Below are 25,051 nucleotides of genomic sequence, written 5' to 3' on the forward strand. Positions count from 1 at the left end.
ATCTATGGGTTGGTCTCATCACTCTACCATGGCCTTCAAACCTAGGATTGGTTAGACTCCCATAAACATGCAGATTAGGTCTCCCCCCCCCTTCTACCCACTGGCTTCTGGAAGGTTCCATGGCCCTCCAGAATCAGGTGGAGGCGATAAGGCAACCTGTTAAGCCATCCAGCCTGACCTGCAGTAACCCAACTTAATTACAGACTCACACAGTTACCTTGAGTCATACACAATAGATTTACATACAATACCCCAGTAGCACACTAGAACCCAGGAGCAGGGACTTAAAAAGACAGCCTGCAGGGTCACCTGGATCCAGCGCAACCAACCGGATTGCTGCTCCAGGAGACCAAGGAAACCATAAAGAAACACAGTTTCTCTTGCCTTCGTCCCCTTGCTGCATTGCAGCTACAGTGAGTGCCACCTGCAGTGGAGAATGTAGACTGCACCTGCTTACAACCAAGCCTTCACCTGCTCCTATATCAAAGCTAGTTGTTATTTGCTACTCCCTCTTTGTATGTATCTTCATAGACAATGCTATGGCCTACTAAAGCCCACCTTAACATTGCATTGCATGACACAACAACAAAGTAATTTGTTGCAGAATACTTCTTTTAGTGAACTGATATCAACAGTTCTACACATAGTTACAAATAGTTACATAGTTAGTCTGGCTGAAAAAAGACAAAAGTCCATCCAGTTCAACCATAAAATGAAAAAAAGGTATAATCCTATATCTACAGTTGATCCAGAGGAAGACAAAAAAAAACAGCAAAGCATGATCCAATTTGCTCCTACAGGGGAAAACAATTACTTCCTGATCCCCCAAGAGGCAATCGGATATTCCCTGGATCAACTTTACCTATAAATGTTAGTATCCAGTTATATTCTGTGTATCTAGGAAAGAATCCAGGCCTTTTTAAAGCAATCCACTGAGCTGGCCAGAACCAACTCTTGAGGGAGTCTATTCCACATTTTTACAGCTCTCACTGTGAAGAAACCTTTCCGTATTTGGAGATTAAATTTATTTTCCTTCAGACATAAAGAGTACACAAAGGTATTCAACAGACAGGTTTCACATAATACACTTTAATCTCCATGCTACTATTTCCATGCTCTCTCAGAAGTACAAGAGGGGAGAGCTTCAGTGTTACTAACCTAATATCCCTAGAATGAGACACTCTTTTCTACTTGTCTGCATCTGGACTCCAGTATAAAATCCATACTTTTGGTTTCAGCCAAACAAAAGGCAAAGTTCAGTTCTGAGAAAACATACATTTGCCTAATGCAAGGCTGTTACACGCCCATTTCTTGCACTACACTACCCCCTAGGGCAATTGCTTAAAGACATCAAGCAGATGGCTCTACTACAACCTTACAGCAAGAGGTAAAGCTTTTAAGAACTCAGGCCCAATCAGTCTAGTTTTGTGATAGGAATGGTGGTGATCAATTGCAGGGGTCAGATAAAGTCGCCAGTCCACCCACCAAGCGTCCGGGCACCTGTGTCACACTGACCGCTGCTGTGAACCTAATGATCTAGTATGTGCATCTGAACCACTGTAGTATTTGAGGTTTCTGCAAGAAAGTGTGAAGTGCTCCTATCCAAACATAGGGCCTGCCACAGGAGTAGTAGAGGATGCATTTCTGGCACCAACCCTGCAAAGCTGCTGTGAGAGCCATAATTGATTTTTTTTTCTAAATTTCACTTTGCTGGAGTACATTCATGTGCAGGTGTAAGGTATCCCCAAGAATGTTATGTAAAGTGGTAGTAAACTTCTGAACTGAAAATTGAACAAAGCATATCCTTCTATAGTGTGTACTTGCCTCTATCCAAAACACCTAGTGTGATTTCTGTCTACACTCTCATGCCATAGCTTCTGCTCAGGTCACAGATTACCCTCAACTCCTTGCTCTATGCTGTGCAGAGTGTGTTGTAAGATCACCGTCCCCTATCTTGTTGAGCTCAGAAATGCTGTCTAAATCCTGGACTTTGAATGGCTCTACAGGAGAGATGGCTGCAGATAAACAGGTACAACTTATGTAGGATGATTTGCTTCATCTCTGTATATCACCTGAGGCCAGTCACTTCAGTGGGTATCTGGGTTTACAACCACTTGAAAGGAACTTTACCTTTCAACCTATTCACTGCCATGTGAGGTGGCAGTGGGGGGGTTCACACTTACTCCCAGCGGGGTCAGCCAGGAGTGTGTGTATATCTGACAAGCCAACTGCCAGCTGTCAGATGGAAGCAATCTGCATGTGTGCAGCTGCCGGATTGTTTCCTAACGCCCCCATCACATTGTGCCCCCTTGTGTGTTTCCCTGCCATGTATTCCAGGCTCCAGTCACCTATCAGTATGCCTAGGACCAACATGACGGGTACCACCAGGTAGAGGGGAGGCAGCCCACTGAAAATCTGTCCCTGGTCCTCCCTTCCTCTTATTGACCTAGAAGTGACATGTAAAACTTCACTTTTGGGTCCCTGTGTCAGTTTCTGATCTGCATTCTGGCAGCTTCCTTGGAGGGCATGTGAGACACTGGGGTATGTTAGATCCCAACCTGTCATCAAAAAAAATCATCTCATAGGGGACTTCTTCTCCCCTATGTGATGAAAAACAATTAGGCAAAAAAAAAATTGAAGATCCACCCAAGCACATAGAATCACCCCCCCAAAAAAAAAAAAATTTAAATCCCAGCCCCATCGACATGCACATATGTACATAAATGCATGCATTGGGGGTGCCAACACATGAAAACGTCAGTTGCGCTATACATGTTACAGATCGCTACGCACACTGGAGAGAAATAATTCTATTCATGGTTAAATCTAAACTGATGGCGGATGGGGGCTTTTAAAGTGTTGCCTATGGTACATTTAGGGTACTGAAGTTTGCGGCATGGAAAATTTTAAAGTTTGATATGTCCTCCATGGCAATGCCCAGCTACTTATGCCCTTTTTTTTACCAAAAGCTTGATGAAGATCAGAAAAACGTTTTTCTTTTTTTATTTTCAAAATTAGGCTCATTAGACCTCAGTGGGGTTCTGGTGCTATTTTTGAGATTTTCTGGATTTTTTCATGTTTGGTAAGCCTCCAGCAAGTCCAACTTTGCTTGGCTCACTAGCCACTAGATCCAGTGACTTGTATGAGGATTTGAACGAACGGTATCTTCCTGCCTGTCAGTCTTGATGTGACAACTTCCTCTCTTTGGGCAGCCAAAGGCACAATAAATGTGTAGCGCTACTAAACCGGCCTGTATATGTGATGATCAAATATGGCTATCCCCATGCACAGGTTTAACTGTAAACCCTACAGGAAAAGAAATGGAAATATTCAGTCTATTTCTCATCTGTATCTTCCATTTTGCTTGAGGTGATTGTAGCCGTATTAGTGCATTTGCGACAGGAACAATTGAGTACTGTCCGTGATACTTTTTTTTATTTGCACTATCATACAATTTTGAGGACAAGCTTTCGGGGAATGTCCCCTTCTTCAAGTAAAGCAGTACTCAGAAGAGTACTGCTTAGACCTGAAGAAGGGGACATTCACCAAAAGCTTGTCCTCAAAATTGTATGTTAGTGCAAATAAAAAAAGTATCACGGACAGTACTCAATTGTTCCTGTCATCTGTATCTAAAACATATAAGAAAGACATTAGATTTGCTCTGGTGATAGTCCCGCTCACAGAATCTTTTTGTAGAAATTCTCAAAACACTAGATGGCAGAAGGAGATAAAAGCCAGACCTGAATGTGCTAAATACTGTATCTCTTGTGGAAGTTAAAACTCCTTCCCAGCGTAATTCAACTATTAATACTCCCCGAGATTCATTCATCTCAGTGACAGAATGCAATTAGCATCATTGTAGAGTATTTTTGTCATTTTCCATTATGAGCGCCTGCCTGCTGCCAATGTGCAGCTTAGTACAATCGTAGGTGGTGTGTAATTCTACTACAAAGAGACGAGGCTCAAACAGTCTTATTTTAGTACAGTGGGGGATGAAATAGTAATATTAGTTCTTATGTGCACACAAGTGATGGCAGCTACTATTACACATTTGGGACACACAGGTGCACAGAGATGGCAGTCGTACATTGCAGAGATGCCAATCAGTACATTCCAAGTTTCATGAGGTTTTGATGGCACATGGCCAAATAAAATGTCAGGAATTGTTACATTTCTATCAGTTGCTTACACAGAAAAGTATTGTATAGAACAGGGGTAGGCAACCTTTTGAGCATTGTGTGCCGATAAATGTTTTCAAAGAAATTGAGAGTGCCAGTAATATAAAAAAAAGTCAACTTTGCACTCTCAATCACGAAAATAAATATTTATTATGGAAATGCTGTAAACGACTTGAATACTAGTAAGAAATTAATATTGAACTTTGCACCTTCATTACTCAGATCACTCAAATTCCTGCACCTTCACCCCTCAGATCAACCCAAATTCCTGTGCCTTCACCCCTCCGATCACCACAATTCCTGCATCTTCACCCCTCAGATCAACCCCAATTCCTGCACCTTCACCCCTCAGATCAAATCCAATTCCTGTACCTTCACCCCTCAGATCACCCATTTCCTGCACCTTCGCCCCTCAGATCAACCCCAATTCCTGCACCTTCATCCCTCAGATCTCCCCAATTCCTGCACCTTCACCCCTCAGATCAGCCCAGTTTATGCACCTTCACCCCTCAGATAAACCCCAATTCCTTCACCTTCACACCTCAAATCAGCCCCAAATCCTGCACCGTCACACCTCAGATCACCCAAATTCCTGCACCTTCATCCCTCAGATCAGCCCCAGTTCCTACACCTTCACACCATTGATCACCTTAATTCCTGTACCATCAGACCTCAGATCAGCTCAATTCCTTCACATTCCCACCTAAGATCAGTTCCAACTCAATTGCAGCTTCACACCTCAAATGAGCCCCAATTCCTGCACCTTCTCCCCTCAGGTCACCCCAATTTCTGCACCTTCACCCCTCAGATCAGCCCAATTTCTGCACCTTCACCCCTCAGATAAACCCCAATTCCTTCACCTTCACACCTCAGATCAGCCCCAATTGCTGCACCTTCAGACCACAAAGGAGTAGTACAGTTCCTGTACCATCACACATCAGATCAGCCAAACTCCTACACCTTCACACTTTAGAACAGCCCAATTCCTGCACTTTCACACCTCAAACCTTCTCAATTCCTGCACCACCAGACCTCAAGTCACCCCAATTCCTGTACTGTCACCACTCAAATCACCCCCAATTTCTGCACCTTCACACCTTAGATCACACCCAATTTCTAGACCATTACAGCTCAGACCAGACCCAATTTCGGCACCCTCAGATCTAAAATAAGCACAATTCCTGCACCTTCACACCGCATATCACCCTATTTCCTGCACCATCACACCTCATACCAGCCCCAAGTCCTGCTCCGTCACACCTCAGATCAGCCCCAATTTCTGCACCTTCACACCTCAGATCACCCCAATTCCTGTACCTTCACACCTCAGATCACCCTAAGTCCTGCACGTTCACACCTCAGATCACCCTAATTCCTGCACCTTCACCCCTTAGATCTCCCCAATTATTACATCCTTACACCTCAGATTTCCCCAATTCCTGCACCTCTAAATTAGTGGTTCCCAATAGCTAGTTAATTACCAGTCCAAAATGAGAGCAGGCTGCTTGGGGCATCTGACTCCAGGATTGTACCTAGCCTGTCTGATGAGGGCTGTCAGTGATGGGTTATTCCTCCTACTAAAACTGGACATGGATTAACGTTCTTCCAGATTGGGGAACTCTGTCTAAGAACAATAATCATAGTCTGTGAGCATCAAAGTGTTAAAGGAATCTTGTTTTTCGATATTTCTGTTTTAAAAGCCTCAATATCCACTATTATCTAATTGTTTTTTCTTTGTTCTGAAAAAAGAAAGCTATTACAAATTGTAAACTGCAATGTATTACATTTATATATATTTTAAGCTACAGTCAGTTGTTTTATGCTATAATGGACAATATTTTCAACAATAGCTGAAAATAATTGTCCAACGGCCAAAAATAACAATTGTTATGACAAATAACACATGTATGTTGCTTAATGAATTTAGGGACACATTTTTGTTATAATGTCTGTCATTGGTAAACATGCAGTGCATAGATTTCCCACGCACATTTATTTTGCACTGGTGGCACCTGAACTAGGTCAATCAAAAACAAACTGAATCATTCAAGTTCTGTCTCCTGGAAAGAAAGTATGGAGCCTGTTCTTTTACAGCCTGGTCACTGTGTATAAGACACAAATCAACCACTTCTCCACAGGTGAATGACATATGATGTCTTCAGGTTAAAGTGGTGATACTCGGATGATGTCCCAAAGGCCCCCACCCAGCCACCACCACAGTTGCACCCAGCCTCTCCCATTCCATTGGTGAGCCCGGGACCAATTCATCAGTAGCAATACACAAAAAGAGAGGAAATGATGTTGTTCCTTCCTCTCTGTAAGATCAGAGAATGTAAGCAATGAGGATTTCATCACTTCTGGTTTCGGTTTGATGTTTACAAGCCGTTATTGGCTTGTACAAGCAACTGGTCAAACCAATCTTTGTTTGATCAGATGCTTTGGAGGCTAAAGGAGACATCTTGGGCCGAATAGACCTCAGCTCTATCCATAAAGAGGACCTGTCACACTTATTGCTATCTCAAGAGACCTTGTTCATCCCTTGTGATAGCAATAAAGTTACTAAAAAAATTAAAGAGACAGTGTAAAAAAAGTTTTATATAAAATAAATAATAATAATAAAAAATTGAAAGTGCCCGTCTCTCCCCATGATCACGTGCAAATGTGAATACATACATCCAACATGTATTAGTAAATGATGATCGCACTGTGCATATGAGGTATCGCCGCGAATGTCAGTGCAAGAGAAATAATTTTATATATAATTTTAATTCCTGTGTAACTATAAACTGGTAACCTGTAAAGGCTTTTAAAATGTCACCTATGGAAATGTTTAGACCTTGAATAGCAGGACTGGATTGTGAGAGGAAGTAGCAGCATACAGAGCCAATCAGTTCATGCTGATAGGAGAGTAGAGTGATAGAGAGAAGTGCTCATCGGTGTGCTGCTTCTCCTTTTGCTGTCCAATCACAGAGTTGGGATGCGTTAGGGACACCCTAGGCTCAGTGGAAGTCGGTTGAATGAGGCTGGCTTTCAGACTGAGGACATCTAGCAGCAGAAAAAATGTACTGCAGGGGTAAGCCCTTGTAAGGGACCGCCTGACAGCACCTCTATCAGTCCCCCGGTAGAGCCTCCCCAGCGTGCGGAGTCTAAGCACCGGAGCACTTGTTCACCAGGGCCCCTGATGGTGGGGATGGACTTGGAGTGCTCCGGTACCAGGTCGCAACTACCAGGTATCTCCAACAGGGGTAGAGGAGTCTGACAGGGGCTCCAGAGAGCTAGGAGTCTGATGTAAGGGAGCCTAGTGATCCCTGCGGGGTGGATGGATGGATGAGCTAAATCAGAGTCATGCAGGCCAGGATGGTAACTAGAGGATCGGTAAGGTACAAAACGGTAGGCAAAGGATAGTCGGGTCACACGCAGGGTCAATACCAGGAGGTCAGATCTAAACGGGAACATCCGGGAGCAGAGTCAGGCAAGCCAAGGGGTCAGGACGGGAGAAGGCAACAAGGTCAAAACAATCCAGATCAGAAGTACTCACACACAGGTAACAGGATACAAAGACCATTCGGCAACAAGTGTCTGTGCAGGGCTAGCTTAAATAGCCCGCCCTGCACCTGACAGGCGTAGCCTGGGTCCCAGTGCCTGCCTAGTACTGTCCAGACGACGGGTGCGCCTGGGTCCTAGTGCCCTGCCACCTATACGTCTCGGCAGACACCTACGCATGTGTAGACCCATGCGTCGCGATGGTTCCTGACAGCCCTGTACTGAAGGTTATTATTATAGGTTAGTATTATTTTTAAATGGCTGAAGATCTGCTTTAACATGAAAGTATATCTAGGTCATCTTTCATAATAGACCCATTTCAGCTGTAGTCAGCCTCTAGATACATCTATTTATCCCAACTCTGAGTAGAGCTGAACAGGAAGCAGAAAGCAAATTAGACATAATTTATTGCCTGGTCAGTATTCTATTGTACGCAAGATGTTCACTGTCATTTGCAGATAATCCTATGTGAAAGAAAACATTACTGGTAAATAAGGGAGCATCTTCAGGGTCAAATTTTAATATAATAATGGTGTGTTCTGGTGAAATGGTTTGTATTTTTTAAGTGAACCTGCCATACAAATACACATGTTCATTGTAAAAGGGATTTCCTTCTATCCCGAATGCTATGCGTCCAAAATTGCTAACAAATGTCAAGCTGTGGAATTTTTTTTTATTCTAACTTTAAAAACTCCAGAACTGGATCAGTGTGTTGGTTTGTCTAGAGGTAAAATTCTGTCACTTCTAATCTATTCTTTTTTAAACTAATATTTTGTTTTTAATGTAATTTCCAGTTTTAATTTAAAAAGGTTTGCGCCAGGATGAAAACAACGTTTTAACCTATACAAAACAATGAGTTTCAGTATTCTGGTATGTGTATACAGTATGTCCTTCCAAACCCTTTATTTTATTTTTTGCAGATTGGACGAGGACAAAAGAAAGGACAACACTCCTTGTCCTTGGGAAGTATGTATTAATTTATTATAAAATTTATAATAAGGTACTCACAAGAGTGAAGCAATCAATTACTTGTAATGTCCACAGTAGGTTAAAATGCAGTACGCTTAGGTCAGAACAATGAAATAATCACTATTAGGGAGTTCAGGGCTACAGAGTTACATAGTCTGGGTGAAAAAAGACAAAAGTCCATCCAGTTCAACCAAAAAAAAAAAAAAAGTTATAATCCTATACCCACAGTTGATTCAGAGGAAGGCAAAAAAAAACAGCAAAGCATGATCCAATTTGCTCCTGCAGAGGAATAAATTCCTTCCTGATCCCCCGACAGGCAATCGGATATTCCCTGGATCAACTTTACTGATAAATGTTAGTAACCAGTTATTTTCTGTGTATCCAAGAAAGAACCAAGGCCTTTTTTAACCACTTGCCTACCAGGCACTTTTATCCCTTTCCTGCCCAGGCCAATTTTCAGCTTTCAGCGCTGTCACACTTTGAATGACAATTGCACGGTCATGCAACACTGTACCCATACAAACGTTTTATCTTTTTTTTGAGAGAGCTTTCTTTGGTTGGCATTTAATCACCACTGGGGTTTTTATTTTTTGCTAAACAAACTAAAAAAACTATATATAAATAAAGAATCAGCGCCACGGAAATGATATAACACAGTAAGCTGCAAAACCTAGCCTATAAACTTATAGGATATACAAAACTTCAAATAAATAGGTTGCGCTTAAATACATGCAAAAATATAACAAGAAAATAAATAACAAAACAATAAGAAACAATATTATAAATCAAAATAAAATCCAGCAAAAACGAAAAAGTCCAAAAGTTCAAATAATCAATAATGTCCCAAATAATTCATCACCAAGTAAATCCACCACCAAAAATGGTTAAATAGAACTCACCAGAGTAATATGCTGATTGTTGAAAAACCAGCATATAGTACTTATTATTCTGGGAGAAATGAATAATATGGTGACAACAACACTGAAGAAATGAGGGATGAACTCCAACAGATGATGTGCTGCAAAGTAGAAAATCCACTCCAAAGGTGATTTAGTATCCAAACTGAGAGATGATCAGACCGTCACTCAAAAGAAAAAAGCGAACAATCATGGTGCAGTATGTTTTAAAAAGCATCAAACTTTAATAAAGAAATGCACTTACAAGCAAGGTGTCCAGACTGACACCAGTAGAGACAGCATGTGTAATGAATACAGGCGACTCAGAACCAGCCAAAACATGCACATGCTACGTGCAGACAAACCAGGAGTATTCTGAACCTCACATCCAAAAGGCACTGCCCTAAGCGTTTCGTCATCATCCTCACGGATCGGAGTAATACTATACTATACTATACTATAAATGGCAACTTCCTACTGTGCAGGCCACAAGAATCATTGGTTGCTAGGATGCAAACAGCTGTACAGCATCATTGGTTGCTAGGATGCAGGCAGCCTACAGCATCTCAGCAACCAACAATACCGCTGTCAGTTGGTTTGTTTCAAATTGTATACAAGCCATCGGGCATCCTAGATGATGTCATTGACTAAATATGGTCAATACCATAATTGAAATAGCAATGAGACAGCACACACCCACCACACCCTAATATAATACCCAACCAAGTCACTTAACAATCCTTCCCCCGAAGGAAAAGCAAATAATTAATATAGCAGACTTGAATAAATAAATAAATACAGTCAAATCAAAGTCCAAAAATAGAGTCCAATATACTTGAAACAAATCCAAAAGGCTCAGATCCTCAAAAGAGTCGAAGATGGATTCCAGATATTCTTCATATACCTCAAACAGAATAAAACCTCAACATAGTGTGTTATTTTAAGATCTCATAAATGTGCCACATGTGTTGCATGCAAAAACTTGAGTGCCACAACAATCGTGAAAATATAAAACTAGATAAAAGTAAATATAAATCCATTGCACACAATAAAGTAAGAGTGCATAATTACCCTAAGGTAAATAAAACCAGCATAGAATCCATAGTAGGAATGGAACTTCATCCAAATGACCTTCACTGAATACTTCCCACAGACCTCATAAACAGACCAAGGGTCAGTATGTGAATCAAATAAGACACAATTTTATTGTAGCAACTTACATAAAGAAAAGATGAAATCAGCATCCATACTGAGAGGAATGTACACAGCATCAGCACTCCGCAATAGCTCCAAAACAATGGACATTCACATCTGAGAGAGAGTCTTAAACCATCTCCAATGGTGGTAGATGGAAGTCCCGAGGATAGAAACAGCCACGTGTACCAGAACCCAAAATGGCCACTGAAGCACTTCCGGAAAACGTCAGTGCGTCACTACGTTACGTACCCCAGACGCGTTTCGTCACATCCAGACTTTTTTCAACAGGGATCGACATGTGTGGCACATTTATGAGATCTTAAGATAACACACTATGTTGTGGTTTTATTCTGTTTGAGGTATATGAAGAATATCTGGAATCCATCATCGACTCTTTTGAGGATCTGAGCATTTTGGATTTGTTTCAAATACCATAATTGGCCACCACTGATGCCAGGTAGCAAAACCAACCAGCTTGTTGGCATTCAGCAGCTACCTAGCAAGCTGTCAATTATGGCAGTCGCATTAAGCAGCAAAATGCAATCCATCAGGAGAGGATCATCATGCACAAGTCGCTGTGTTTGTGCCCATGGTTCATCAGATTTGTCGCAATTGACGTGGAGCTCAACGATGGGATTGATGATGGACTTACACCTTGGGATTTTTCTTTTTAAACTAAAGGCTTTATTTTTGTCCTGTAGTATTTACTACTTCATTTTCTTGTTATTATGTAATAGGGAGGGCAGATATCTGACCCCCATTCACATGTGGCAGCAAATACCTCGGGCCCCCTTATTTTAAAGGGGGTTTACAGGGTCCTATAATACCCTCCCCTGAAACTCTCACATACACTGAGCCAGAACAGTGACCAGAGCCTGATGGGGATTCTGAGAGACCTGCTCCCTTATGAATGATAGTGGCCAGCAATGGGTGGATTCCATAGCTACTAGACAGCCCATTAGTGGCTATGGAATCGTCCCACTTCCATCCACTGTCAGTCACCTCTTCACCCACTGCGTCTGTCTGTGTGACAGGCACAGTGGCCTGCAGGGGGCAACACTGAGCCAACATTATTGAGCTGCACTAAGGACAAAGTGAAAACAAATATGTGAACTGTGCTTAGATAAAAGGTATATCTAAATACACTGTTCAATAAAAAAGCAGCAAACATACTATGAGATATTAACATAGTCTAAATCTGGCATGTTTGCCGGCTGATAGCTAAAAAGAGTGGGAAATTTGAGTGGAGAGTGAAAAAGTTTTACTTTTGACTTCTGGTGATTACTGGTGCTTGTAGTTGTTTTATTTTATTCTTTGGGTCTCGCTAATAGCTTTTTAAATAGCATTTTTTATTCCTTTCCTTGTCTTCCTTCAGTCTGCTAATTAAGGGGAGGGGTTAATTGGTCACAGGTGATACAGGTAGTATATAACTTGCTGTAGAGCTCACTCTGATTCTGCTCATTCTTCAGCTTGACTGTATTTTGCTTGCTGGACCTTTGACTAATGCAGGCCATAGATGGGTCGAAAATCGGCCGATTTTTCGGCCGAAAATAAAATCGGCCGATTTTCGGATCGTTAGTGGGCGATTTGGTCGGCCGTTTTTCGGTATTTTGGCCGGTTTTTTTTTCCGGTAAAGTTGGAAAAAAATCGGCCGATTTTGCCGATCGCCCGATTTTCGCGGCAATTAGTGGGCAAATCGGCCGATTTTTTCCGATAAAAAAATCTGCGCATGAGCAGTGACCTGCAAGAGGAAGACAAAAAGAAGAAAAAGAAGAAGAGGAAGACGATGAAGAAGAGGATGAAGAAGAAGAAGAGGAAGAAGAAGAGGATGAGGATGAAGAAGAAGAAGAGGATGAGGATGAAGAAGAAGAAGAAGAAGAGGATGAGGATGAAGAAGAGGATGAGGATGATGATGAAGAAGAGGATGATGAAGAAGAAGAGGATGAGGATGAGGAAGAAGAAGAGGATGAGGAAGAAGAAGAGGATGAGGATGAAGAAGAAGATGAAGAAGAGGATGAGGATGAAGAAGAAGAAGAAGAGGATGAGGATGATGATGAAGAGGATGAGGATGAAGAAGAGGATGAGGATGAAGAAGAAGTAGAAGAAGAGGAGGAGGATGAGGATGAAGAAGAAGAAGAAGAAGAAGAGGATGAGGATGATGATGAAGAAGAAGAGGATGATGATGAAGAAGAAGAATAGGATGAGGATGCAGAAGAAGAAGAGGATGAGGATGATGAGGAAGAAGAGGATGAGGATGATGAAGAAGAGGATGAGGATGATGAAGAAGAGGATGAGGATGAAGAAGAAGAAGAAGAGGATGAGGATGAAGAAGAGGATGAGGATGAAGAAGAAGAAGAAGAAGAAGAGGATGAGGATGAAGAAGAAGATGAGGATGAGGATGAAGAAGAAGAAGAAGAAGAAGAAGAAGAGGATGAGGATGAAGAAGAAGAAGAATAAGAAGAAGTAGGATGAAAATAAGAAGAATTCCAGTCCAGCAAAAAGTGTCTCTGCAGAGAGCTCCGCTATTTCTGACAGTTCTCTGACAGTTCCTTGACATTTACAGCGGTTGAAACATTGTATCTATTTGTTTCCGAATAAAAACATCTGTATCCTAAATGGAAACAAATAGATACATTGTTGTAACTTCTATAAATGTCAAGGAACTGTCAGAGAACTGTCAAAGAAATAGCAGAGCTCTCTGCAGGGACACTTTTTGCCGGCTCTAGACGGGTAGAAAATCGGCCGATTTTTTTTACCATTGATGGTAACGTCGGCCACTTGAACAACCAATTTTTCGTTTTTTAAAAGAAAAATCTGCAGTTTTTCTCCCCATCTATGGCCTGCATAAGTGGACATTTGATAAATGGAGTTAAAAAACTGGAGTGGAAAACAGGAGATTATAACAGGAGTCTGCTAACCTGTAAGTGACAAGTGATATTTCCTATTAATATTGTAAGTGGGATATGAGAGCTAGCAGGGTGGAAGGTTTGTGCAGTGCACAGTGTGCCGTATGTATGCAACAATGGAGCAACAGCTCCAGGATGGATACCGCTGTGACAGATGTGAGCGGCTTGCCCTTCTGGAAACTTTCGTTAGAGATCTGGAGGAACAAGTTGCAACACAGGACAGAACCGACAACCTTGAAAGGGGTCTTCTGCTCTCTGAGCAGGTAGCTAATGGGATTGATGTGGAGGGTCTAATCAGGATTATCAGGTAGGAAGATGGGTTACTATAACGAGAGGGAGTGGTAGGGGCTCACAGAAAAGGAAGGCTGGCCCTAAGTTTGTGCACCCAAACAGATTTGGCAAGTTGGGTGAAGATGGGGGGGGTTGCAAGCTCAGGGGTGGCAGCCCTGGATGTCACTTCTATCCCTAACAGGCGAGAGGGCAGACCATCTGGGAGGGGTGGTGAGGGTAGTGCAGGAAGGCCTAGACAACTGGTAGTAGTAGGGGATTCTATAAATAGAAGGACTGATAAAATAATCTGTCGCCAGTGTTATGTCTCTCCAATCTAAGCATTGATAGTGTGATCTCTGTAACTTACAGTTGTAATGAGATATCGATAGCGTCAACCTCAGTTGGATATCAGTCAGTGACTCAATGAGAATGACATCTTCCCGCAAAATCCTCTCTTGTATTAAAAGAGTTATAGACTCCAGAGAGATATATCATTTTACTTTGGTACAAATCATTAGTAAGACCCCATCTGGAATATGCAGTTCAGTTTTGGGCACCAATTCACAAAAAGAACTGGAGAAAGTGCAGGGAAGGGCAACCAAACTGATACGAGGCATGGAGGAGATCAGCTATGAGGAAAGATTAGAGGAACTGAATTTATTCTCTCTTGAGAAGAGATTAAGGGGGGATATGATCAACATGTATAATACATAAGGGGGGATATGATCTCCATGTATAATACATAAGGGGGGATATGATCTCCATGTATAATACATAAGGGGGATATGATCTCCATGTATAATACATAAGGGGGATATGATCACCATGTATAATACATAAGGGGGGATATGATCTCCATGTATAATACATAAGGGGGGATATGATCTCCATGTATAATACATAAGGGGGGATATGATCTCCATGTATAATACATAAGGGGGGATATGATCAACATGTATAATACATAAGGGGGGTGTCAGGGATCTCCTCGATCCCCGTCGCGATGGGCTCGGCGCAGGCGCACTGCTCCACCCAGCGCACGGGCACTAGGTCCGGGCCGGCCGCGGCGTTCGAGTTCGCGCATGCGCAGTAGAAGCCGCGGCCGCCCGCTGGGCACCAATGGCAGCGCAGGGCGGGATATTTAAAGGTCCCTGAGCTGTCATTTCGTTGCCTTCTGGTCTTACCTGCTTCCTGTGTTCCTGTACCTGTGCCTAGTAAGTTATTGACCCGGATTGCCTTTGACCTTGCTGATTTCTCCTGCCCAGACCCTTGCTTGCCTGACCTCTCTCCCTGGATGCCCCTTATTAGATCTGACCTCCTGCTGCTGACCTGGCGTGTGACCCGACGATTCTCTGCCTGCTCCCTTGTACCTTACCGTCCTCTACAATACCGACTCGGCCTGTCTGACTACGCACTTGCTCAGCCATCCATCCATCCATCCCATCGGGGTCACCCGACCTCCTCACATCTGGCTCTCCCTGGTTGGAGCCCCTGGCGAACACCACTACCACTGACAGGTGTGCTCAGTAGAGGCGACCTGGTCTCGGGGTACTACAAGTCCATCCCCACCATCAGGGGCCCTGGTGAACAAGTACCCTGGGGCTTAGACTCCGCGCTCTGGGCACGCCTGACCAGTGGAGTGCTAGTGGTGCCGCTCGGCGGTCCCTCACAGTACCAGAAGGCCATGACTGAGCCTCGAGGAGGACTCTCCCCGTTGGACGAGGTTTGCAGGCACCTGGCTACCCTGACGCAAGCTGTAAACACATTACAGGACAGATGTCTGCAGATCGAGAATCGGTTTCAGGCCTGCACCATATCTGTTCCTGTTTCACAGGCCCCCGCTCCTGCACCACCGATCGCAGCAGTCCATGAGCCGGCTCCTGGGCCTCCCACATCACTCCCTATGGCGGAACCCCGAGTACCCTAACCCGAGCGCTTCCATGGGGATCGCACACGCTTTCGGTCATTCGGTGACTCCTGTCTGCTCTATTTTGAACTGCAGCCACGGACCTTTTTGACGGAATCAGTGAAAGTGGGGTTTGTTGTCTCCCTGTTGCAGGGTGAACCCCAAGACTGGGCCCACCGACTAAGGGGAAACAATGACCCTCACCTGGTTACGGTCGACAGCTTCTTTAACGCTATGGCCATCTTATATGATGACCCACAACGGGCAGCCTCGGCCGAGGCCACATTATACGCACTCCGACAAGGTCGGCGGGCAGCTGAGGAATACGCCTCTGACTTTAGGCGCTGGATGGGTGACACTCGTTGGAACGAGTTCGCACTTTTGCACCAGTTTCGTATGGGCCTATCAGAGGCTCTGAAAGACGAGCTCGCCCGGGTGGAGGTGCCCGAGACATTAGAGGAACTGATTGCACTCACCATCAAAATTGACCGTAGACTACGGGAGCGCAGATTGGAGAGGTCTGGTCAGGGTCGCGGAAATCCCTGGGGGTCATTTCAGGGATCCAGTCAACATACTAGGCCAGGCACCCAGAACCTGCCGTTTGAAGATGCTCCCGAACCCATGCAGCTAGGCCTGGCTCGGCCTAAACTATCGCCTGAGGAACGCCAGCGCAGACGCTCCCAGAATCTGTGCCTGTACTGCGGCGAAGCTGGTCACATGGTGCGTTCCTGCCCGCAGAAACTGAGTAAGTTCACCTCATCTTCTTTATCTGTTGGCAATATGAACCCATCCCAGTACTTAGTTGTTCCCCTCTCCTTTCAGCTTTCAGAAAGGACCGTGGAGGTGACGGCCATAGTTGATTCGGGGGCATGCAGCTGTTTTGTGGATATCAATTTTGCTCACCAGCAGGGTATTCCCCTCCGCCCAAAGGAGAAGGGGTTTCACATCTTTTTGGCTGATGGTTCCCGGATAAAGTCAGGGGTGGTTAACCAGGAGACCCCTTCCATTGTGACTTCCATTGCCGGTCAGCACCGGGAACTCCTCCGCCTGGATGCTATTGCATCACCCCTTTTCCCAGTCATTCTGGGGCTCCCTTGGTTGCGGGCCCATAACCCCCAAATTGACTGGGAGACTGGGGTTGTCTCGTTCCCTTCCCCATATTGTCGGGAACTGTGTCGAACTTCGGGCCCGGAGGTCCCCCAGGTCCTCCTGTGCTCTGAAGGGGATGACAGCCTAAAACAAGTGATCCCTGCAGCCTACCATGAGTTTCTTGATGTGTTCAGTGAACGGGGAGCAGATGCTCTACCCCCCCACCGCCCATATGACTGTCCTATTGATCTGTTGCCCGGTTCGGAAATTCCGTTCGGGCGAATTTTTCCCCTTTCTGAGCTAGAATTAGGGGCCCTGAAGGACTATATTGAGGATAGCCTCCGAAAGGGATTTATCCGTCCCTCCACTTCCCCAGCAGGTGCAGGGATCTTCTTTGTAGAAAAGAAGGACAAGACTTTGAGGCCATGCATTGACTATCGGGAGCTGAATAGGGTCACCATTAAAAATCGTTACCCATTACCACTGGTACCTGAATTATTCCAGAGCCTAAAAACTGCAGTAGTGTTTACCAAGTTGGACTTAAGGGGAGCCTACAGTTTGGTTCGCATAAGGGAGGGGGATGAGTGGAAGACGGCCTTCCGCACCCGTTTCGGCCATTTTGAGTACCTGGTCATGCCTTTCGGGTTGTGCAATGCGCCAGCCACCTTCCAACACTTTGTGAACGACATCTTTAGGGACTTCCTGGACATCTTTGTCATCGTCTACTTAGACGACATTTTAATTTTTTCATCCTCCCTGGGGGAGCACAGGGTACATGTATCAAAGGTGTTGGGGCGGTTGCGGCAGCACGGGTTGTACGCTAAAGCAGAGAAATGCTGCTTTGAACAGGCTAGCGTTACATTTCTGGGTCTGATCATCTCCACCACGGGGGTCGCAATGGACCCTCAGAAGGTCTCAGCGATCCTAGATTGGCCTGAACCCACGGACAGGAAAAGTGTCCAACGTTTTATTGGGTTCGCAAATTTTTACCGGAAGTTCATCAAGAACTTCTCGGGTCTGGTCTCCCCCATCACTCAGTTAACCAAGCTTGGGACGCGATTCAGATGGACGCCCGAGGCACAGGAAGCTTTTGAAGCACTAAAAAGGTTATTTACCTCGGCACCCATTCTGGGCCATCCCGACGCCTCCCTGCCCTACATCTTAGAAGTAGATGCATCTGAAAACGCGGTTGGCTCCATCCTTTCCCAGCGGAAGGGCGCCAAGGAATTACTCCACCCAGTAGCATTCTTTTCACGGAAACTTACCCCTGCGGAGAGGAACTACGACATTGGGGATCGCGAGCTACTGGCTATCAAAACCGCTTTAGAAGAATGGAGGTACCTGCTGGAAGGTGCCTCCCACCCCATCCTGATATTCACGGACCATAAGAACCTGGAATATCTGAGGACGGCCAAACGTCTACGCCCACGACAAGCAAGATGGGCATTGTTTTTCTCGAGGTTCCAGTTCCACATCACATACAGGCCCGGCTCGAAAAACACGAAGCCTGACGCGTTGTCACGCATGTACGAGGACACCAAGGAGATTCCAGTGCCCGACACTATTCTTCCTGCAGGAAATTTCTTGGCCCTTCAGACAAACCTTCACTCCGAGATCCTGAGAGCGTCCACAGCAATGTCCACCTCCGATGGGGCCCCCCTCCAGAACAAGGAGGGACTCCTATGGAGGGAGGACCGGATTGTGGTGCCAGAGGATGCCCGAACCTTAGTCTTGGGACATTGCCATGACCATCCACTGGCAGGACATTTTGGGCCGGTCAAGACCCTGGAACTTCTCCGACGTTCCTTCTGGTGGCCGGACATGGCCAAGGATTGTAAGAACTACGTGGGCTCCTGTGCCATCTGCCAGCGGAACAAGCCTTCAAGGAATAAGGCGTGGGGCCTGCTACGTCCATTGCCCATCCCTGAACGACCCTGGCAGAAAATCTCCATGGACTTCATAGTTGAGCTTCCACCTTCACTGAACCACACAGCAATTCTCGTGGTCGTGGACCGCTTGTCCAAGATGGCCCATTTCATCCCTTTACGGAAAACCCCGTCAGCAGCCGAGACGGCGCAAGTCTTCATTCGAGAGATCGTTAGACTGCATGGGGTTCCCGAAGACATCGTCTCGGACCGTGGGGTGCAGTTTACCTCGCGGTTTTGGAGGGCACTGTGCAAAGCCCTGGATATCAAGCTGTCCCTTTCCTCGGCATTTCACCCTCAGACCAATGGCCAAACCGAAAGGACCAATCAGACACTGGAGCAATACCTTCGATGCTACACATCATTCTCTCAGGACGACTGGGTGCCACTCCTCCCTTTGGCAGAATTCGCGTACAACAACGCTTGCCATTCAGCAACTGGACAGTCCCCGTTCTTCGCCAACTATGGGTTTCATCCTGTCTTCCTCCCGGACTTGGTCCCGGAATGCCCGATTCCAGCGACACAGGATGCACTGACCTTCTTCACCTCCAACAATAGGAAACTACAGGAAGCCATCCGTCAAGCCCAAGAGGACTACAAGAGGGCTTTTAATAGGAAGCGAAGGGGGGATCTGGTGTTGCAGCCCGGAGAGAAGGTTTGGCTGGCTACGTCGAACTTGAGGTTGCTCTGCCCGTCAAAGAAGTTGGGACCTAAATTTATAGGCCCTTTTTGCATCAAACGGATGGTCAATGAGGTGGCCTATGAACTTGTTCTCCCTGAGACACTCAAGATCCACCCTGTCTTCCACGTGTCCCTGTTGAAACCAGTAGTCCCTGATGCCTTCCCAGAACGGGAATCCAGGCCCCCGGAGGCCGTAACGGTTGAAGAGGAAGAAGAATTTGAGGTGGAGGCAATCCTGAAGTGCCGACGAAGGGGGGGCCAGACCCAATTTCTCATCAAGTGGAAGGGCTACGGCCCTGAGGACAATTCGTGGGAGCGAGCCCATAATGTCCATGCACCTAGGCTTGTCCGGGGGTTTCTTCGTGATCACCCGTGGTGGAGAGATCGGGTGGGCATCCGGAGGTTGCCCGTAGGGGGGGGGCAATGTCAGGGATCTCCTCGATCCCCGTCGCGATGGGCTCGGCGCAGGCGCACTGCTCCACCCAGCGCACGGGCACTAGGTCCGGGCCGGCCGCGGCGTTCGAGTTCGCGCATGCGCAGTAGAAGCCGCGGCTGCCCGCTGGGCACCAATGGCAGCACAGGGCGGGATATTTAAAGGTCCCTGAGCTGTCATTTCGTTGCCTTCTGGTCTTACCTGCTTCCTGTGTTCCTGTACCTGTGCCTAGTAAGTTATTGACCCGGATTGCCTTTGACCTTGCTGATTTCTCCTGCCCAGACCCTTGCTTGCCTGACCTCTCTCCCTGGATGCCCCTTATTAGATCTGACCTCCTGCTGCTGACCTGGCGTGTGACCCGACGATTCTCTGCCTGCTCCCTTGTACCTTACCGTCCTCTACAATACCGACTCGGCCTGTCTGACTACGCACTTGCTCAGCCATCCATCCATCCATCCATCCCATTGGGGTCACCCGACCTCCTCACATCTGGCTCTCCCTGGTTGGAGCCCCTGGCGAACACCACTACCACTGACAGGTGTGCTCAGTAGAGGCGACCTGGTCTCGGGGTACTACAAGTCCATCCCCACCATCAGGGGCCCTGGTGAACAAGTACCCTGGGGCTTAGACTCCGCGCTCTGGGCACGCCTGACCAGTGGAGTGCTAGTGGTGCCGCTCGGCGGTCCCTCACAGGGGGATATGATCTCCATGTATAATACATAAGGGGGGATATGATCTCCATGTATAAATACATCAGTGGTTCATACAGTGAACTCTGTGTACAGCTATTCACCTTGGGGTCATCACAGAGGACAAGGGGGCACTCTTTATGTCTGGAGGAAAAGAAATTTAATCTCCAAACACGGAAAGGTTTCTTCACAGTGAGAGCTGTGAAAATGTGGAATAGACTCCCTCAAGAGTTGGTTCTGGCCAGCTCAGTGGATTGCTTTAAAAAAAGTCCTGGATTCTTTCTTGGATACACAGACTATAACTGGATATTAACATTTATAGGTAAAGTTGATTTAGGGAATATCTGACTCTCGGGGGATCAGGAAGGATTTTTTTCCCCTGCAGGAGCAAATCACGCTTTTCTGGGTTTTTTTGCATTCCTCTGGATCAACTGTGGGTATAGGATTAAAACTTTTTTTTTTTTTTAATGGTTGAACTGGATGGACTTTTGTGTTTTTTTTTTTTTTTTTTTTTCCAGCCAGACTACTATGTAAAAGAATATCAAAAAAGTGTTGCGCTAATGTAACAGTAATCAAATGCAAAGCAAACAAATATGTGTGCATCCAAAACCAATAGTGCAAAAAACAAAACAATAGAAGCAAAAGCAAATATATGCTAATAGAGTGTCAATCTGAATGATGGCAGCAAAAGTGTAAATATACCTCAGAAGATAAAACAGGAGTCCTCCATCAAGTAGCAACAAGCAAGGCCCACCTTTTTGCTTGCTGGAATTTTGGCAAAGAGTTAAAAACTGGAGTCTTCTAACCTAGGACCTCAGATGTGATGAAAAGCATCACAGGGAGCCAAGCTGTGACGTCATTGCGTAAATCGGATGTTTACGGGAAGTCATCTTGTCTGTTTACCAGCCCTTATTTGAAAAGCACTTGCACTGTATTTTGATGTGAGCAGACCATGTTTATCATTAAAGTGATTTGTAAAGCGATACACACCATGTGGAGATCTTTATTTTATCTCTGTGATATTGCATGCTTTGTGGTGTTCCTTGCCTGCTGATGATTACCACTAGGATCTAAACCAAATGCGCATGTTGGCCTTTCTTTAATTAGATCAATCTCATACGTCCAGTAAGCCTTGCATTTTGCTGCTTTGTGGAGGACTCCTGTTTGACCTGATGAGGGATATTCCCACTTTTGCTGCTATCATTCAGATTGACACTCTGTTTATTTCCACATATTTGCTTTTGGAGTCTATTTTGTCTTTTGCACTATTGGTTTTGCATATGCACATATTTGTTTGCTTTGCATTTGATTACTGTTAAATTAGCGCAACATTAATTTGATGCATTCTTGTGACTGAGGGCAGAGTGCCCGCTATGGACACTTGGGCTTCTGTGCTGGCCTCTACCATGCCTCCTGTGACAAATTCATAAACATCAAACAGGTATATGAATCTGTCACAGGCACCGACATTTGTTGCTCAGTGGTGCAACATAATTCTAGAACATGGTCTATGAATTCTGGGGTAGATGTCTACAGTCTTCCAGTTGAATGATTTCCAATATTATTCAACCCAGAAGACTGAGGACAGAGTCTGAATGGAGTTAAGGACATCATAGAAGACCTCCTAGGCCTGGAGAATCTGAAAACATCTGGAAAATGGAGATCTAAAAAAAAAAAAAAAAATACATGTGGTAGTGGTGATGGGGTTGCCAAGACCATCACTTTCCAAGTATTGTGTTAATTTTTCTATTTCTTTTTTGCATGCACCTATTGACCTTATGACAACTCCAAGGCCTTACCTGTGACACCAGGTTGACTGTGGTAAATGAGTGGACAGCCATTGCATGTAGAGTAGTTGGAGCCAACAGACATTCCTACATGCTGCTGTTTTGCATATCTGCACAGCTGCTGAAATTTTTAGGCTTCAGTAAAAAGTTGTTTCATCTTATTTTGTAATAGAAAAAATGGACCAGAATTGTAACATTTACATATGGTGTGCTGTGATAAGCTCAACTATCATTCAATTCCGCAAAAAAAAACTGATGGCAGCTGCCAATGAGGTGGAGTAAGTAGGTGGGCTTATGTGGTAAGCGAGTTGGCATGGCTTAATTTCATTCGTTCAGAATACACTAATATATATATATACTATATGATCAAAAGATTATGGACACCCCATAATCTCACATACTACAGTATATGGCAAACATTAGGTGACACCACCTCCTAATTATTGAGTGCAGGTGTTTCCAATGAAACCTTCTAATGGCAGTTTTAGGACATGACTGTGCCAAAAAGTCAGGTCCAAAATGATATGTTTTGATGAGCTTAGTGTGGAGGAACCTGAGTTGCCTTCACAGAGCCTTGACCTCAACCCTATTGAAAATCGTTGGGATATACTCAAATGCTTATTGCATGCCAGACCTTCTTGTTCATATTCAGTACTAGACCTCACAAGTTCTCTTTTTAATAAATGGGCAAAGTTCCCACAGACACGCTTTCCAGTGGAAACTGTTATAGCCCCAAAGTGTTGTTCAGTTGTGTATCAATGCTCATGGTTTTGGAATTGTATATTTAACAAACTCATATATGTTGTAGGTGTGATGGTCAGGTGTTCACAAATTTTTGATCATATAATATATATATATATATATATATATATATATATATAAAATAGACCTACATCTATTATTCTTCATTAACTCATTTGCAGTCTGTCATCTTTTCCAGGTGTACAGGTGCTTTTTAATAAATTACGCTCATGTTCTGCTGTAACATCATGCCAGCATGATGTACTGTATGTGCTTTAAAGGGCAAATAACTCAATGATCACCTCATACAGGTTTCACCTCATTAGCCTCCAAATCTGACCTCAACATCACCCTAACAGTTAGTCTGCACTCCAATATACAGCTAAAAGGCTCAGTTCACAAAGCTTTAACATGAGCAAAAGGTTCTATATTTTAGCTATATGCCTGTAGTTTTCAAATCTCATTGGACCCAGCTGAAAATAATTGTCACTTTTGAAAATAAGAACCATATCCTGGTGTGATAGCTTGGTGAACTGAGCCTAAAGTATGGGTTTCCCATTCCTTCCACGTTACTGCTGGAACAGGTGCAGGGGTAATCACTTGGCATTAGTGAGGTGAAATGCTTTTCAGATAAGGTCATTTTCTTACTCTGCTTCAATCTCCTTTCCAAATATACATGTTCATAAAAAGCTGTATAATGATCCCCCTTCTGTAACCTACATAGAAGAGGTAGAGTATGATTATATGAAATATAAATCGACCACCTATAACATTATAACCACTGACACGTGAAGTGAATAACATTGATTATCTTGTTACGATAGCATCAGAAAGTGGGTGGGATATATCGGACAGCAAGTGAACAAGTTGTTTCTGAAGTTGATGTATTGAAAGCAGAAAAAATGGGCAAGCATAAGTATTTGAGTGACTGCGAAAAAAGGCCAAACTGTAATTCTACAAGGCTTGGGCAGAACAACTCCAAAACCTCAGTTCTAGTGCAATGTTCATGGTCTATACTGGTCAGACCCTATCAAATGTGATTCAAAGAAGAAAAACTGGCAAACAGACGACAGAATCATGGCTCATTGGTGTACATGGCTGGCCCGAGTAGTCCAATCCAATAGAAGAGCTACTGTAGCTCATATTGCTGAGTAAGTTAACCCCATTCACACTGACTGTATGCAAATATGCGGCCCCACTGGACTGCGCATTTTTCCTTGGGGTCGCTAATTTGCATATTTGTCTTTGCGCTGGGAGCGCGCTGCACAGAGCGCTCCCAGCACAGAGACCGGGGTCTCACGGAAAGCCTTGTGTCTCGTTCTAATGATCGAGACCCAGAACTCCTGATTCTGGGTCATCTGATCACTGTTATAGCCTCTGGCTATAACAATGATCAGTCACTGTGAAGTCCGCCCCCGTGTTTTCTACCACTGCAATTTGTAATTAGTAGGGGTATACTGAGCCTTGTCCACAAGCACCTGTCCAGCATTTTCCACTACAGCTCCCAGTGGCAGAGTGGCCCCACCGTGTACCTAGTGCAGATTCCCCATGTGCACTTGACTTGACTCTTGAGTTTCCGTACTTCTGTGGGGATGGGGACCTCTGTGGTGTGAGTCCATTCCCATTGATGTGGGAGACAGACCATGGCGGAAGGAGTGCCGACAACATCTCCCTTGTTGCTAAAGGCCATTCCACCTTGTATTGCCACCTTTGTGAGGGCCGCTGTGTTGTGGGTACCCCTAAGCTCTGCACAGCCAGGCAACAGGTATTTTTTACAGACTTGCATCCAGGAAACACTAACCAGTCCGTGGGCTTGGTTTTGTGATTTTATTAGAGGAAAT

The 25,051-nt window shown here is 44.8% G+C and overlaps 1 long non-coding RNA gene across 1 annotated transcript in view; it reads left to right on the plus strand.

The window, feature by feature from the left end:
• LOC149470860 (uncharacterized) overlaps positions 1-25,051 on the plus strand; it is a 61,284-nt gene that overhangs the window by 24,730 nt on the left and 11,503 nt on the right. Inside the window, exon 2 of the long non-coding RNA XR_016307820.1 lies at positions 8,642-8,687. This is a non-coding gene — a long non-coding RNA (uncharacterized LOC149470860). The remainder of the gene's footprint in view (positions 1-8,641; positions 8,688-25,051) is intronic.

This window comes from Staurois parvus, unplaced genomic scaffold (genome assembly GCF_062004578.1).
Source record: "Staurois parvus isolate SC_StPar_1 unplaced genomic scaffold, SC_StPar_1.0 ptg000030l, whole genome shotgun sequence".
NCBI lineage: Eukaryota > Metazoa > Chordata > Amphibia > Anura > Ranidae > Staurois > Staurois parvus.